This window comes from Rattus norvegicus, chromosome 2, assembly GCF_036323735.1.
Source record: "Rattus norvegicus strain BN/NHsdMcwi chromosome 2, GRCr8, whole genome shotgun sequence".
In the NCBI taxonomy this organism is placed as follows: domain Eukaryota; kingdom Metazoa; phylum Chordata; class Mammalia; order Rodentia; family Muridae; genus Rattus; species Rattus norvegicus.
In genome coordinates, this window is record NC_086020.1 from 186,345,550 (window position 1) to 186,359,291 (window position 13,742).

A 13,742-nucleotide genomic window follows, 5' to 3' on the forward strand; every position below is an offset into this window, starting at 1 on the left:
CAGAGATGTTCCTCTCAGGGATTTCCTAATGACTGATCCTAGGAAGTCTTTACAAGTGCACAAAGGTGCTCTGGCACTGCTCACCGGCAAATTCCTCTTTTGGTACATTTGTTCATCACTCATTATCTTTAAATCAATTAAATAGTTAACTATGAACCAAGACACGGACAATCTGAAGCAGTTGTCAAATTCCGACTGACCAGTGAAGACATTTATAGTTTGGAGCTTTAAAGGGAGTGTTAGAGTTTATACCTTGAGCCCTATATAGAACACATCTCAGTAGGGGAGGAAGTTGAAAGTTATCACAGTGGTGTGTGCTGAGGTCACATCAGGCTGGCTCTTTCCCCAACCCCTTATTCAGTAAAATGTGTGCAGGACATTGTCGGTGCACACATTAGTCGTGGAAATCAACAAGTGCCTTTTCCCCCTCTGGAGAGTGAGTTGTTAATGCTCACCAGCACATATGGGTGGAGAAGGAAGAGGAACACAGGGGTAGGGATGGAGATTAATAAAACTGCTATGTCCTGGAGTTAAAACCAGACTGAGGTCAGCTGCATAGGAGCTTACAATGGAGACTAAGAGATTCTGCATTTCTTTAGAATACCAAAGAACTAATGTCATCTTACCAGTTAAGATGCTTTAAGTTTTAAGTCATAGAAACTTAATTCAAATGGCTTAGGCAGTAAGTAAGATGTATTAGCTTATGTAACAAAAACTTCTAGAAGAGCCACACCAGGGTTGGTTAAATCAGTCATTTACTAAAGGCCCAGATTCTTTTAATTGCTTTTTCTCTGCTACCTTTTGAGTATCAAGCCAGTCTTGCAATGAGCACAACAGTTCAAAAGACAATATTCAAATAGCAGGAAAAAAAAAATACTTTCTTCATGTTTTTTTGTAAGAACACTCCCCACCCAATACCCCAAAAAAGCCTCCAGCAGATTTCTTTGCATTTCATATTGGTCAGAATTCAACTCCCTGTCTAAACAAAGACAAACAGAGGGTAATGGAGTTTCGTGATTGTCTGTTGGTGTTTGGCCAACAACTTCCCTTACCCGCTCACCAGGACCAGCCTCCTCCCCTTACCCCCTCCCCAGAAACAGCCTCCTCTGAAGTTCAGAGTCATATGGAGAAGGATTACTGTTGAGTGCACCCAAGGCTTTCTTAGCAAAGAGGAAAGAGACAGACATGAGTTAAGAGTCCTGATCTGCTTTATGTTGCCATGGTAAACATCATGACAAAAAGCAACTTGGAAAGGAAGATTTATTTTATCCTATAGACTATAGTAGTCAGTCCTCGAAAGAATTCAGGGCGTGGACTCAAGCAGGAACCGGAAGGCAGGAACCGAGACAGGCTGCAGAGGAGTGCGGAGGAGTGCGGCTTACTGGCTTACTCTTGTTTCTGCTCAGTTCAGCTTCCTTATACAGCCCAGGTCCATCTGCACAGGGATGGCCTATTACAGGGGGGCTAGGTCCTCCTCTGTCAATTAGTAGTAACAAAGAAACATAAACATCCATCCCACAGGTATGCACAGAGCCCAGTCTGGTGGAGACGAAGCCTCATTTGACGTTGCAGCTTCCCAGGGTCTGTCAAATTGACAGCCAAGAATAGCTACGTGTGTTGGTGTCATTTTGGTAAGGAGGGATCGCTGGAGTACTGGAGTGTCAGTATCAGGAGGTATGATCTAGCAAGGATATATGAGCAGACTGCACGCTTCTAGCCTCCTTGGGAACCAGGTACATGGTGCATAGATATACATGTTATACAGGGAATACCCCATATATGTAAAACAATCCCTTAAAATTAAGACAAAATCCCCAATGTGACATACATGTGTCCAACACTTTAGAAATCCTCTTATGACCCTTTAATTTTTCTCCTCCCTTAATAGGTGACCATGGCCTTTTGTGTATTTTTGGCTGTTCTAGAATTTGAGTTTTATAGAAATGCCTTTTTTTCCTTGACAATTTGTGTGTGTGAGTGTGTGTAAGTGTGAGTGTGAGTGTGTGTGTGTGTGTGTGTGTGTGTGCCGGGTATCAAATCCAGGTCCTTGTGTAAGGGTTCTACAATTGAGCAAACATCAATAGTCAAAAGTTTTTGAAGGGCTAGAGAGATGGATCAGTAGGTAACAGCACTTGTTGTTCTTGCAGGAGACCCAGGTTCAGTTCTTAGCACTATGTGACTCTCAACCATCTGTAACTCCAGTTCCAGGGGATCTGACACTCTTCTTCTGGCCTCCATGGACAGTGCACATACATGGTACACATATATGCAGGGAGAATACTTAAATACATAAATTAAGATATGTCTTAAATAAAAAGGTAGCTTATTTATGTTTTTATAAGAATTCTGTGTGTGTGTGTGTGTGTGTGTGTGTGTGTGTGTGTGTGTGTGTGTGTGTGTGTATTTTATTGTGGTCATTTGAAAAATTTTCATTTACTGGCTACCAAAAAGGAGGTTGTTATGTACATTTATATATAAGCTTTTCATAGACATATTTTCCTTTCTAGTGGATAAATACTGAGGAATAGAATTTCTGGGTTAGGGGATAGGAATGGCTTTAGCTTAGAAAAAGCCCTGAATATTTTTAAAATATATATTATATATATTATATGTATTATATATATATATATATGTTTACAGATGGATTTATGGTCTTCAGCCCCAAGAATTCTGAGTTAGTCTGACACTCCTAAGCATGTACAGTACATAGTTTTAAAGGTGTCCTAGAAACACTGCTCTAAATTATAGTCCTAGTGGTAGAAAGGAAGTTATTTTAGTTTGGTTTTCTTTTCTACCACAAAAACATATAAATGCAAATAATTTCTCCTTTTTTCCTTTCTGGTTAGTTGCAAAACAGCTTTCTCTGAATATTTCCCCTGCACCGTACCCATCGGCCTAGTGTTGAGTCTCCTTGGAGCAGCGTTGGTGAAACTCGAATTAAAGCTCCTGGAGCTTCTTGAAGCTTAGAATCACTAAGACAAGGAAACAAAAACAGTTGCCAGGGTGGAACAGTGAGTGGAGCGGCAGATGAGGGGCGTGGCCTGTGTACACTGCTGGGGTTTCCTTTGATGCTTGTCCATTCTTTCCTTACTATTCTATCTCGTAAGAAGACAAAAAGGCTCAGCTATACTCAGGTTGCTGTGACTGTTTACTAGCGGGTGGTAGCTTTCCCAGCATTGGACACTGACAGTGTCTACACACGGCAAGAGAAGTGGTTCCTAGTTTATAGGCAAAGAAACTGACAGCATAGGCATGGGAAGGGAGTCACTTAATGGATTAGGGACTGGCTGAGCTGGGATCAGAACCCAGGTGGCCTGGCTTCCAGCCCAGCTGACCACACTGCTACCCACACAGACAGAGCTGGCCAAAGACAAGTAGCCCATTGAGCAATTACACAAACAACAATGCCTGACGGATGGTCAGAGTAAGGAACAGGCACAGAGCAACTGCAACCCCATCACTTCCTGATCCCTAAATTTCCAGGCAGGCCTACAATGTACAGTCGCTTAAATGGCTTTGACCAGCAACCTAGCTCAGCTTTCGAATGTGGACCGCATTTTGTGGTCACTGCCACAAAAAACATCTGTCTATACCCAAGGTAGGGAGCACCTCTGAGCTCCATACCTGGTCCAAAGGAGTCTGTGAGAGGGTGTAAGCATAGTTAATTGATGAGTGTGACCTTGGCCTGGAGGCCTTGGTGAAAACAGCTCTCAGTTTTGCATAGTTCTGCCTTCCCACCTCAGACTTAGCTAACAGGGTCTAGTATGATCTATGGAATTCAGTGAGATCAAATCCCATCCTCTTCTCAAAATTGTCCCTAAATAGTAGCTATAACTAGTATTCCCTGACTCTTTTTTTTTTCTTTTTTCTTTTTTTTCAGAGCTGGGGACCGAACCCAGGGCCTTGCGCTTGCTAGGCAAGTGCTCTACCGCTGAGCTAAATCCCCAACCTCTCCCTGACTCTTTTAAACTCTGGCCAAATGGCTCTGCTTGTTAAGTTGTATTGTAAGTTCTGGTATGTTCTATGCCAGTACTGGTTGCTCTGCCTGGCTGAGGTATGTATACATGGCCTTAAGTTCAGCCCTAAACTCTCAACTCTAAACTTAAGGGTATTCTTCAAGAGATAAGGCGGTCCGTGGGTTTCCTGTTTCAGGTGTCAGTTTCCTAGGTTGGATAATTCTGTTGTCCTTTCTCTTTAGAAACCAAAAGCCTCAGAGAATAGAGAGGAAAATGAAAAGCCAACTGTATTATGTGTTTTCACATAAACCCAGTGGACATAACCTTGATAACAAACACTGCCTTGAATGTGTGGACTGGGCACCATGATGTTAGGGGTCTGGATTCAAATTTAGGATTCATTTGGTTAGAGTATGGTATAGGCTGGGTCCACTTTGTGTTTGACTTGACGTGGTTCTTCTAGAAGCAGGCCATATTCTTTTACAAATATGAAGGTTGAGATGGCTTGTTCGTGTGCTCCTAGGCACAGCTCATAGGAACCTACATGACATATATGTTCCTTTTGCTTTATATAAACTACTCCAGTGAATTTTATTAATATTAAAATGTTAGGTTGCTGATGCTTGGGGTTTATATCTTGTTGAGTTTTCTATTTCCAGTATTATGGAATACAGTGCCTTTACATAGTAGAGCTTCGATAAGTACAGGCGTTGAATTATGCTGTAATGTTGTAAAAACACATTAACAATGAAAAGTACTAAAAAACTTTTACTGACTGTGGCAGGGATGTCACCAGGGAGTCATTGTTATGCAAGTAAATACAGAAAAGGGTAGGCTCACATCAAGAGTGAAAGAACAAGGGGAATGCATAACTGGGTGGGACTGGTTTGTAAGAAGCGATGTTCAATTCACTCTGGTTGGTCCAGGATTGCGTGGAGTAACTAGAATTTCAACCTTCTTCTCAAGTATTTTTATCCTTCTCACCTTTCGAAAGCTACTCCGCTGGTTTCCATTTCTTCCCTTAGGGCTGGCGCCAACTGATGCGACCCCAAAGTCTTAACAGTCCATGCCGAGCTCCCAGCTCCCGCTCAAAAGTGCTTCAGCCTAGGGGATCGGGGATGCGAGCCAAGAACGCGCGGGGTCACGCGCCGGGCAAGCGCCAAACCGGCCACAACCCCAAAGCGGTCCTGAGGGCGGGGCTGCTGCGGGGAGGGGAGGGGCGGGGCGGGGCGGGACGGGGCGGGGCGGGGCTGGCCGCGCCGGGCGGGAGGAGGCCCGGGGGCGGCTAGGGTGTCACCGCCAACCCGCTCCGGCCGGAAACGGGCGCTTGTTTCCGGCCGGACGGCCAAAAGCCACCGATCCTGAACCAGCCGCTGGAGTCGGAGTGGCGACCCGGTGTGGAGCCGGCGGAAAGCCATTGGGAAGAGGCCAGCTCCGGTCAGTCCCGGCTTGGCTCCAGCTCCATCTCCTGTGGAGAGCAACAGCCGCGGTCGCAGTGTCCGCCTCCGCCTCCATCGTCGTCGGGGGAGGGGCCGCTCGGACCCCGGGGTCACTGCCGAGGAATGAGGCGAGGCGGCCGGGCCCCGCGCTCCGCCCCGGCCTAAAGCCTTGCCCTGAGAGTCGCGAGGGTAACGGAGCCCCCAGCCCTGACACCCTCCCCATTTTCCCCCGCCCCTCCCGCCTCTCCAGCGCCCCAAACTCTGCGTCGTCGAGCTCCACTGCCCCCTCTTTCTGACCAGACTTCACCTGAAGCCATCTCCCCTGAGTACCCGCTCTTCGCCTCGCCGCTCCCTGCTTGGTCCCCACCTTACCCCTTCGCACCTATCTTTCACCTGCGTCCCGCGCTCCCAGCCCTAGCGGGCGGTTCTTGTCCTTTCCCGAGCTGTGCTGGGCAGTTTGGATGGTCCCCTCTTGTCAGATAGACTTTGGGAGAGGGATGGCGGAGTTTTAGGGAGGTCTAGATGCAGCCGCTGGCCCACCTCTAACCAGTAGGATAAAGTTCTTTTAAAGTCACTATAAAAGTAAAAAGAAAAGACAAGTTTGTTCTTAACGATAGCCAAAGCGAGGTGCGTCCAGTAATGGAGGGAGGGGGGTGGGGAGGGAGAGCACGGGGGGGGGGGGCGGGAAGAGAGAGAGAGAGAGAGAGAGAGAGAGAGAGAGAGAGAGAGAGAGAGAGTGAGAGTGTGTCTGACTGAGACAGAGACTGACTCTGTGTGAGTGTAGGTGTAGAAATTCTAGAGCAGGCTTATGGACTTTAGAAAAAAAGAAAAGTTGCTCTGAGCCGATGGAAACTTTAGAAGCTGATGATGAGTAAGCTGGGGGCTGCGTGATCTCACTCTTCTCATAATTACTAGGTTAACGGTGTGGCTCCTGTCGAGATGGAATGGGATTTGTTTACTGGGCCGGCGTATTTTTAGCCTGTCGGCTCACAAGGACCAGCCCTCAGAGTCTGTCTCTGGTGATAGCTCTGGTGATAGAGTGTCTGTCTAACCTAGGTGTCTTTTCTGGGCACAAAACACTTGTAAAAATAGGGAAATTGAGGGAAGCGGACTGGTGAAATTTGATCTAAGAAGTTATCCGCCCCCCCCCCCCCCAAAAAAAACTTCTTAGGAAATTTTCATGACTGCAAAGCCAGTCACTAACCCGACTTCGGCTTTTGCTTCCTTTGTCTTTTTGTGAATACTACATAGGATGTTTTACTTAAAAGCTGGTAATTTGTCGGTCTTTGGCTTTTCCTACAATATACTTAGGTCTTTTAAGAGGCTGGATCCTTTTGTCTCTCAAAACCTGTTTGAGGTGGATAAGAAAAATAAGAAGTCTTGGTGGTAAGAAGACTCCAAAGGAGTAGCTAATTTCTATTTTAATTTTTTTCTATATTGCATAGCTAAGAGGACATTTAGGAAATGTGTTTCTTAGCAAGTGAGATTCTGTTCCTGAGGGATGGAGAAGTCTGCCAGGGAGAATCAGACTTGTAGTTAAAAGTTGGCGGTTCATAACTTACAAATGAACAAACACATTCTAGGTAAACAATGAGGCATTAATTACATTCTTTGCCCTCATTGTTTTTCAAGCAGGTCTTTTAAGTTTACTAACCTGCTGTGCTAGTCTATTGATATTTTGAGGGCTGAACAGAATGTAAAAGAAAAGAAATTGTTGTTCCTCCATACAGGGCTGAATGGCAGTCTGTTCTAACTTTGTTAGTGAATTGGCGTCTTCAGAGCACCTTCCTAATCCAGGCCGGTTTCTGTGTACTTAGAGATTGCACATGAACACAAATATTAGCTCATGCTCGGCATAATTGAGAAGGTAAATATGCTGAAAACACAGATTCTAAAACCAAAATAGATTTTTCTTTTTCGATTTTTCACTCTTGTTTTGGATTATCAGCACCTTTCTGCCAATCATTATCCATTAACGTGAATAATTTAGAACTGAATAGATGTCTTTTGGACATAACGCTTAAGTAGGAAGTAAAGATGGTAGGTAGTTTCCAAACTACTACTCATTTATTTATTTATTTTTAGTGCTCTGATTTGTCTTATCCCTTTCATTTAGCACCAGGGACTTTCTCTGTGGAGGAGAAAAAAAGCAAAACTTTGTCAAAGGAAAAAGGCTAGGGTGTTGTATAAGGCAGGATGACCAGCAGTGGATTCCAATGAGTTGAATAAGGCAAGGTGACCAATGATTGATGCTCAGTGTTAGGTGTGCTGTGATGGAGTTATGTCACAGATTTGGAAATGTTCTGGAAGTAATAATTGCCTTATCTCTCTTTTCCTCCCCCATCTCCTTCTACCTATTAGTGGAAAATTGGATTTAAAAAAATCACACATATCCTCTTGGAGTCTTGACTGCTAATAGTTGCTTGAATCCATGTGAGTTGGCTGGTGCCAATTGTAGTTATGACATATGGGTAATTTCAGTATCTAACTTCCTTTTGTTGAATTGTGTATGTTATTCCACTGGGTGTGGACTGAAGAGTTTGAATAAACCTAAGAATGAGTGTAGAACAAGCAGCTCAGTATATCTGCTGCTCTTCTCAGTTCTTTGATGACTTTTTAGAAATTTGAGGTACATTGTATGTAGCCAAGTGAGTTATTGTGGAACAATTTAGTATCAAAAATAAATGTTCACTGTGTTATGGGGCCATTATAGTACTTATTAAAGTTTCTGAGCTTCTAAGTCCCTCAAGTATTCTAACAGTGCTGGCTGAGATTATTGGAGAGAGACAGAGAGACTGTGTGTGTGTGTGTGTGTGTGTGTGTGTGTGTCTGTCTGTCTGTCTGTCTGTCTAAGGAAGTGTTCTTACCACAAACACTTGACCCCACCAAAGGGAAAAATCTTGGCAAATGTGGTCTCAGAAATATATGTCCTTTGGAACCTAAGGACAGTGGAATAGCAGGCTGGAATCTTAGTGCCTGATAAATTCGTACAGTTAAAATGTGTGCAGGGCAGTTTTTTTTCATGACTTTCTGAATTCAATTGACTTTTTAAAAGATAATAGAAGAGAGAACTAAAAAAAAAAATTCTTGCTGAATAATGATTGAACACTCCTCTGGATAAAGCTCCCGTGTCTGGGGAGACAGAAAGATGTAAAAATATGTCTTTCCCCTTGGAGTAGGGGATGAGGGATAGGGAAGCTGCACATGGGGTGTGGAGCAGGGCAGAGGATGACCGTGACATAAATGCAAAGAAGCTTTAGTGTTTAGACTATTTAAATGTAGGAAACTGTCCAAACAAAACCAAGTTTAATGTACTGTACTGGAGTATGTATGGGCTGGAGAAAACTTGAAGTACCAAGGAATTAATGAGATTACACAAAAAGTTTCTGAATTAGTATGTTTTGAAATGGACTTGGGAGGTTATGGGTTAGTCACATAAAAGTAGAGGCTGTGAAATTAGATGCACTTTGATTCTTCTCTTTACGTTGTGACTTTGTCCAGGTCACTTCTCTGCCATTACCTATAAGTATTTACATCAAAGTCAGTGAAAAATTGTTCTCTGTGTTAGCAGTAAGAGAAAAGACTTTCTGAGGGGCTGGGATGCTGCTTAACCTGCAGAAGTCCCTAAATCTGTTCCCAGCACTGAGCAAGTTGAATGTGGTGGTAGACATATGCAGTCCCTGCTCCTCGGACATAGAGGCAGGAGGGTCGGAATTCATTGCTAGTCTGGGATATGTGAAATCCAGTCTCAAAAGCCCCAAAACAAAGCATTTCCAAATAAAGTATAGGATGTGTAATGTACAGTGACTTGTGGTATGTATGAATGACTAAGTTATGTGTGAGAGTGACTGGAGAGAATGTGGGTTGTTCAAGCCATGGGGAGTAAGAGGGTGGAAGGGATTCAGAGGCCAGCCTGTTTGATGGGGATAGAAGGGTCAATAGAGTCATTGTAGGTCCTTGAACAAAGGGTGGATTTCATGAGAAATATTGAGGCCTTTGGTCCAGGACTCAGGGACAGGAGTCAGGCAGGAACCGGTACATTGTGACTCCACTGCTTCTTTTCTGTACCATTCTGACCCAAAGAGATACAGTCTCCGTGGTAGACATAAGGTCCCGTACAGAAGCTTTTGTATTTGCATACCTTGCTGTCTGAGCTCTGCTTGTCCCTGTTTCATAGTGCACCAGCCTGTGGGAAAATCGCAAGACTATGGCGGGGTTCTACTCAAAAGCTCGTGGTAAGGATGATATGTTTCTGCTAATGTAGAGAGTACTGGCCTAAGAATTCAACACTCTATGAAGGAGTTTATTATTTCAAATGTATTATTTTTAAAGCCAGATTTACTATTTAGGATTATACTGATGTTAAATTTATGTCTCTGAGCCTGTATTACCTGGTAGCTGTGAAAAGACTGTAGGAATAATAACATACAATTATTTTGCTTTAAATATTTGGCTTTAGAAATCCACAAAATTAATAGTCCATTTATGGGTAATTAAAACTAAACTATACTAAGTATCTTAATGTATGCTAATTTGAAAATCTGTGAAGGTTGAATGTGTCCTCTCGGGCTGTCTCCCTCATGCATAAGAACACTTGGTAGATGTCTATATTCTAGCTCGAATGAATCTTCATTCACCGTATCTGGGTGAATCTTACTGCATTATACTGCATTGTTAAAGTTAGCTAGCTAGCTTGCCTGCTTCTGTCTGTGTCTGTCTGTCTGTCTGTCTGTCTGTCTGTCTGTCTCTTCGAGACAAGATTTCTCTGGATTTACTTTGTAGACCAGACGGAGCTTAAACTCAAGAGATCCTCCTGCTTCTGCCTCTGCCTCTGGAGTGCTGGGACTAAAGGTGTGTGCACCACCAGCCTCTCATAAGTTAGCTTTCTTAAGATCTTGGGTACTGAAAAATCTTCAGATATCCTAAAGGAAATTTTTTTGATAATATGACTAATTAAAAGGGAGGGGGAATGATAAGCCTCCACATGTAAACAGTAAACAAAAGCACACAGCTGTTCACTAGTGACCGTGCCACCCTTATCCCTGCCAGCCCCCACTTTCTAGTAGTCATTACAAAACTCTGATGTCGTGAGCACCATTTATAACTTACCTCCCGACAGGTGCTTATATTTCTGAGTTGGAAACCAGAGGCAGAAAAGACAAGAATCTTTTTTTTTTTTTTTTATTAACTTGAGTATTTCTTTTTTTTTTTTTTATTAACTTGAGTATTTCTTATATACATTTCGAGTGTTATTCCCTTTCCCGGTTTCCGGGCAAACATCCCCCTCCCCCCTCCCCTTCCTTATGGGTGTTCCCCTCACAACCCTCCCCCCATTGCCGCCCTCCCCCCATAGACTAGTTCACTGGGGGTTCAGTTTTAGCAGGACCCAGGGCTTCCCCTTCCACTGGTGCTCTTACTAGGATATTCATTGCTACCTATGGGGTCAGAGTCCAGGGTCAGTCCATGTATAGTCTTTAGGTAGTGGCTTAGTCCCTGGAAGCTCTGGTTGCTTAGCATTGTTGTACATACGGGGTCTCGAGCCCCTTCAAGCTCTTCCAGTTCTTTCTCTGATTCCTTCAACAGGGGACCTATTCTCAGTTCAGTGGTTTGCTGCTGGCATTCGCCTCTGTATTTGCTGTATTCTGGCTGAAAGACAAGAATCTTATCATGTACAGCTCGACTGGGATTATTGTCAACTGTTTTGTTTAGTTATGTCTTATCCCTTAATTTCTTCTAAGAACTAGTTTTGGGTAAGAGGAATTAATTAAACTTGTTTTTATTTTCTGTGAGTTCAGTTCTATGTTAAGTGCTTGAAGGACGGAGATGGGGGGGATGGCAGCTTTGTGCCCTTTAAGATTGTGGGTCCAGTTGCAAGTAAGAGAAATGGGATGGATGTCTGCTGAGCCTCTGTTTACATGCCAGGCATGGTTTTTAAGTGGGAAACTTAAATTCTAATTTAATTTAACTGCACAGACCAGGCCTTATACTATGGATACTTTAGGAAAAGAGTACCCTGGTAATTATGAAAGGTACCACAGAGGGATTACAGAATTTCCAGTGCTTTTAAAGAGTGCATTAGGAAAGGCAGGCATACTGACACCTGCCTGTAATACCCAATCCTAGCACCTGAGAGGCTGGAGAGCAAAGACGGGCATTTCAGATCAGCGTTAGTGGCATGGTGCAGCATCTTAAATGGCAGGTGCCAGTAATGAGAGCACAAACAAAGTCTTGGAAACAGGACAGTAGTCAAAATGTTCTAAAGACATTGACCAGGTTGACCTGAGTAGTGGTGACATTTACGTTGTCTGGGGTTGTGTTTATGGGAACAGGGCAGTCTTTAAAAGGTAGACTAATAAATTTGTGTTAAAAGGTGAAAAACAGGGTCTAGGGAACCCATGAAGGGTTTTATTAGAATGGTGACATGCAAGCTGGCTTGTTGTTGTAAAGGGAAAAGAGATGGCTATCTGGAATCTGTGACGTGAGGAGGCCTGAGAAGAGTCTTGAGGTAGAACACAGAGAAGAGTGGAAATGAGATAGTGAGGGTCGATGACACTAGCGAGGACTGGGTGTGGACATGGTGATGAGTCAGACAGGACCAACCATGTCAGCCCTGTGCTGTAGGAGACATTGACTCACACAGACATATGAAGATTTCCTTATTTTTAAATTTTTAAAAAATTTCATATGTATGTGGAAGTGCCTGCATATATGTCTGTGTACCACACACATGTATCTCCTGGCCAGGTTATGGCACCAAATTCCCTAAAACTAGTTACAGGTGGTTGTGAGCCATCTGATGTGGGTCCTGGGACTTGAACCTTGGTCCTCTGAAAGAGCAGCAAGTGCTCTTAAATGCTTGCCCACCCATATCTGCAGCCTTAGATTTCCTTATTTTCTTCTTTCTTCTTTCCTGTTTATTTGGTTCTGTTTTCTTTTTCTTTTTTTTTTCTTGGATATTTTATATATTTGCATTTCAAGTGTTATCCCCTTTCCCCTTTCTCCCATACTCACTCCCTGTTCCCTTGCTTCTATGAGGATGCTCCCACTTGCACCCACCCACTCACACCTTAACGCCCTGGCATTCCCCTACACTGTGGAAACAAGCCTTCACAGGACCAAGGGCTTTTCCTCCTATTGATGCTGAACAAGGCCATCCTCTGCCACATATGTGGCTGGAACCATGGGTCCCTCCATGTGTACTCATTGGTTAGTGGTTTAGTCTCTGGGAGCTCTGGTGGGGTTTGGTTGGTTGATATTGTTGTTCTTCCTATGGAGTTGCAAACCCCTTCAGCTCCTTCAATCTTTTCTCTAACTCCTCCATTGGGGTCCAGTGGTTAGCTGCAAGCATCCTCATCTGTATCAGTAGGGCTCTGGCAGAGCCTCTCAGGTCCCGTCTAGTGTCTTTTGGGTGTCTCCCATCTTACAGACTCTGTCCTAGGCACTAAAGAGATGGAAACAGGTCAGAAAAATGCAAGAAGCATAAGGGTCTAATTCAGCAGTTCTCAACCTATGGGTTACAACCCCTTTAGGGGTTGTATATCTGATATCCTGAATATCAGATATTTATATTACATTCATAACAGCAAGATTACAGTAATGAAGTTAGCAACAAAATAGTTTTGTGTTTGGGCATCACCATAAGAAGGAACTCTATTAAAGGGTCATCACAGCAGTAAGAAGGTTGAGAACCACTGGTCTAGTTGAAAGATAGTATATATAGATGTACTGAAGTGTGATAGATATTGTAATGAAAGTTACGGGGTACAAAGGGGGGGTCCATAGATCAGTTCTGCCTTGGGCATGTAGTGGTAGGACAGAGCCTCCCACAGGAGAGGACGTTGGCCCATGAATGATAAGCTAAGCATATAGCCTACAGGAGACCGAGAGTAGCACACTCTAGCCTGAGAATAGAGCCGGAATAAAGAACCTAAAAGGCATGAAACAGACAGTTTCATGTAGTATCTAAGAAATGGCTGGCAAAGAAGATCAGGCAAGGATGGATCACTGGAGCTTTATCTCCTGTTAGTCTGTCTGTCCATCCGTCCATGCATCCATTTATTTATTGAAATGGAGTTTCACACTGTGACCCAGACAGGCCTGGAAGTTAACTACACACACAGTTCAGACTTGTTTTGAGCTTATAGCTCTTCTGCTAGCCTCCTAAGTGCTCCTAAGGACAGATGTAAACCTCTATGCCTGACCTGTGTTTATTTTGTGGTGCTGAGAATTGAACACAGTGTTTCATGTGCACTAGGCATGTGCTCTACCACAGGAGACCTTTATCTCATAGTGCAGTAAATGGTGAGGTAATAAAGGCTTATAAACATATGGGGATAAGTTTCAAATC

At 43.7% G+C, this 13,742-nt stretch overlaps 1 protein-coding gene and 2 long non-coding RNA genes across 8 annotated transcripts in view; 2 read left to right on the forward strand and 1 right to left on the reverse strand.

The window, feature by feature from the left end:
- Positions 1 to 1,243: 1,243 nt before the first annotated feature.
- Positions 1,244 to 6,076, reverse strand: LOC134485652 (uncharacterized). Its single transcript, XR_010063880.1, has 3 exons — positions 5,778 to 6,076; positions 4,941 to 5,424; positions 1,244 to 1,476 (listed from the first exon to the last, which is right to left on the reverse strand). It is a non-coding gene; the product is annotated as an uncharacterized LOC134485652 (long non-coding RNA).
- Positions 1,475 to 5,083, forward strand: LOC134485654 (uncharacterized). Its single transcript, XR_010063882.1, has 2 exons — positions 1,475 to 2,256; positions 2,847 to 5,083. It is a non-coding gene; the product is annotated as an uncharacterized LOC134485654 (long non-coding RNA).
- The window catches only part of Otud7b (OTU deubiquitinase 7B), a 60,651-nt gene continuing 52,170 nt past the window's right edge, over positions 5,262 to 13,742 (forward strand). The window contains exons 1-3 of one of the 6 annotated variants that reach the window (XM_063281880.1): positions 5,414 to 5,584; positions 9,573 to 9,630; positions 10,979 to 11,145. The gene's annotated coding sequence lies outside the window, so the exon portion shown is untranslated. Of the gene's footprint in view, positions 5,585 to 9,392; positions 9,631 to 10,978; positions 11,146 to 13,742 lie in introns of those variants that run through there. The other 5 variants (XM_063281885.1, XM_006232957.5, XM_063281882.1 and 2 more) reach the window with 5 other exon arrangements.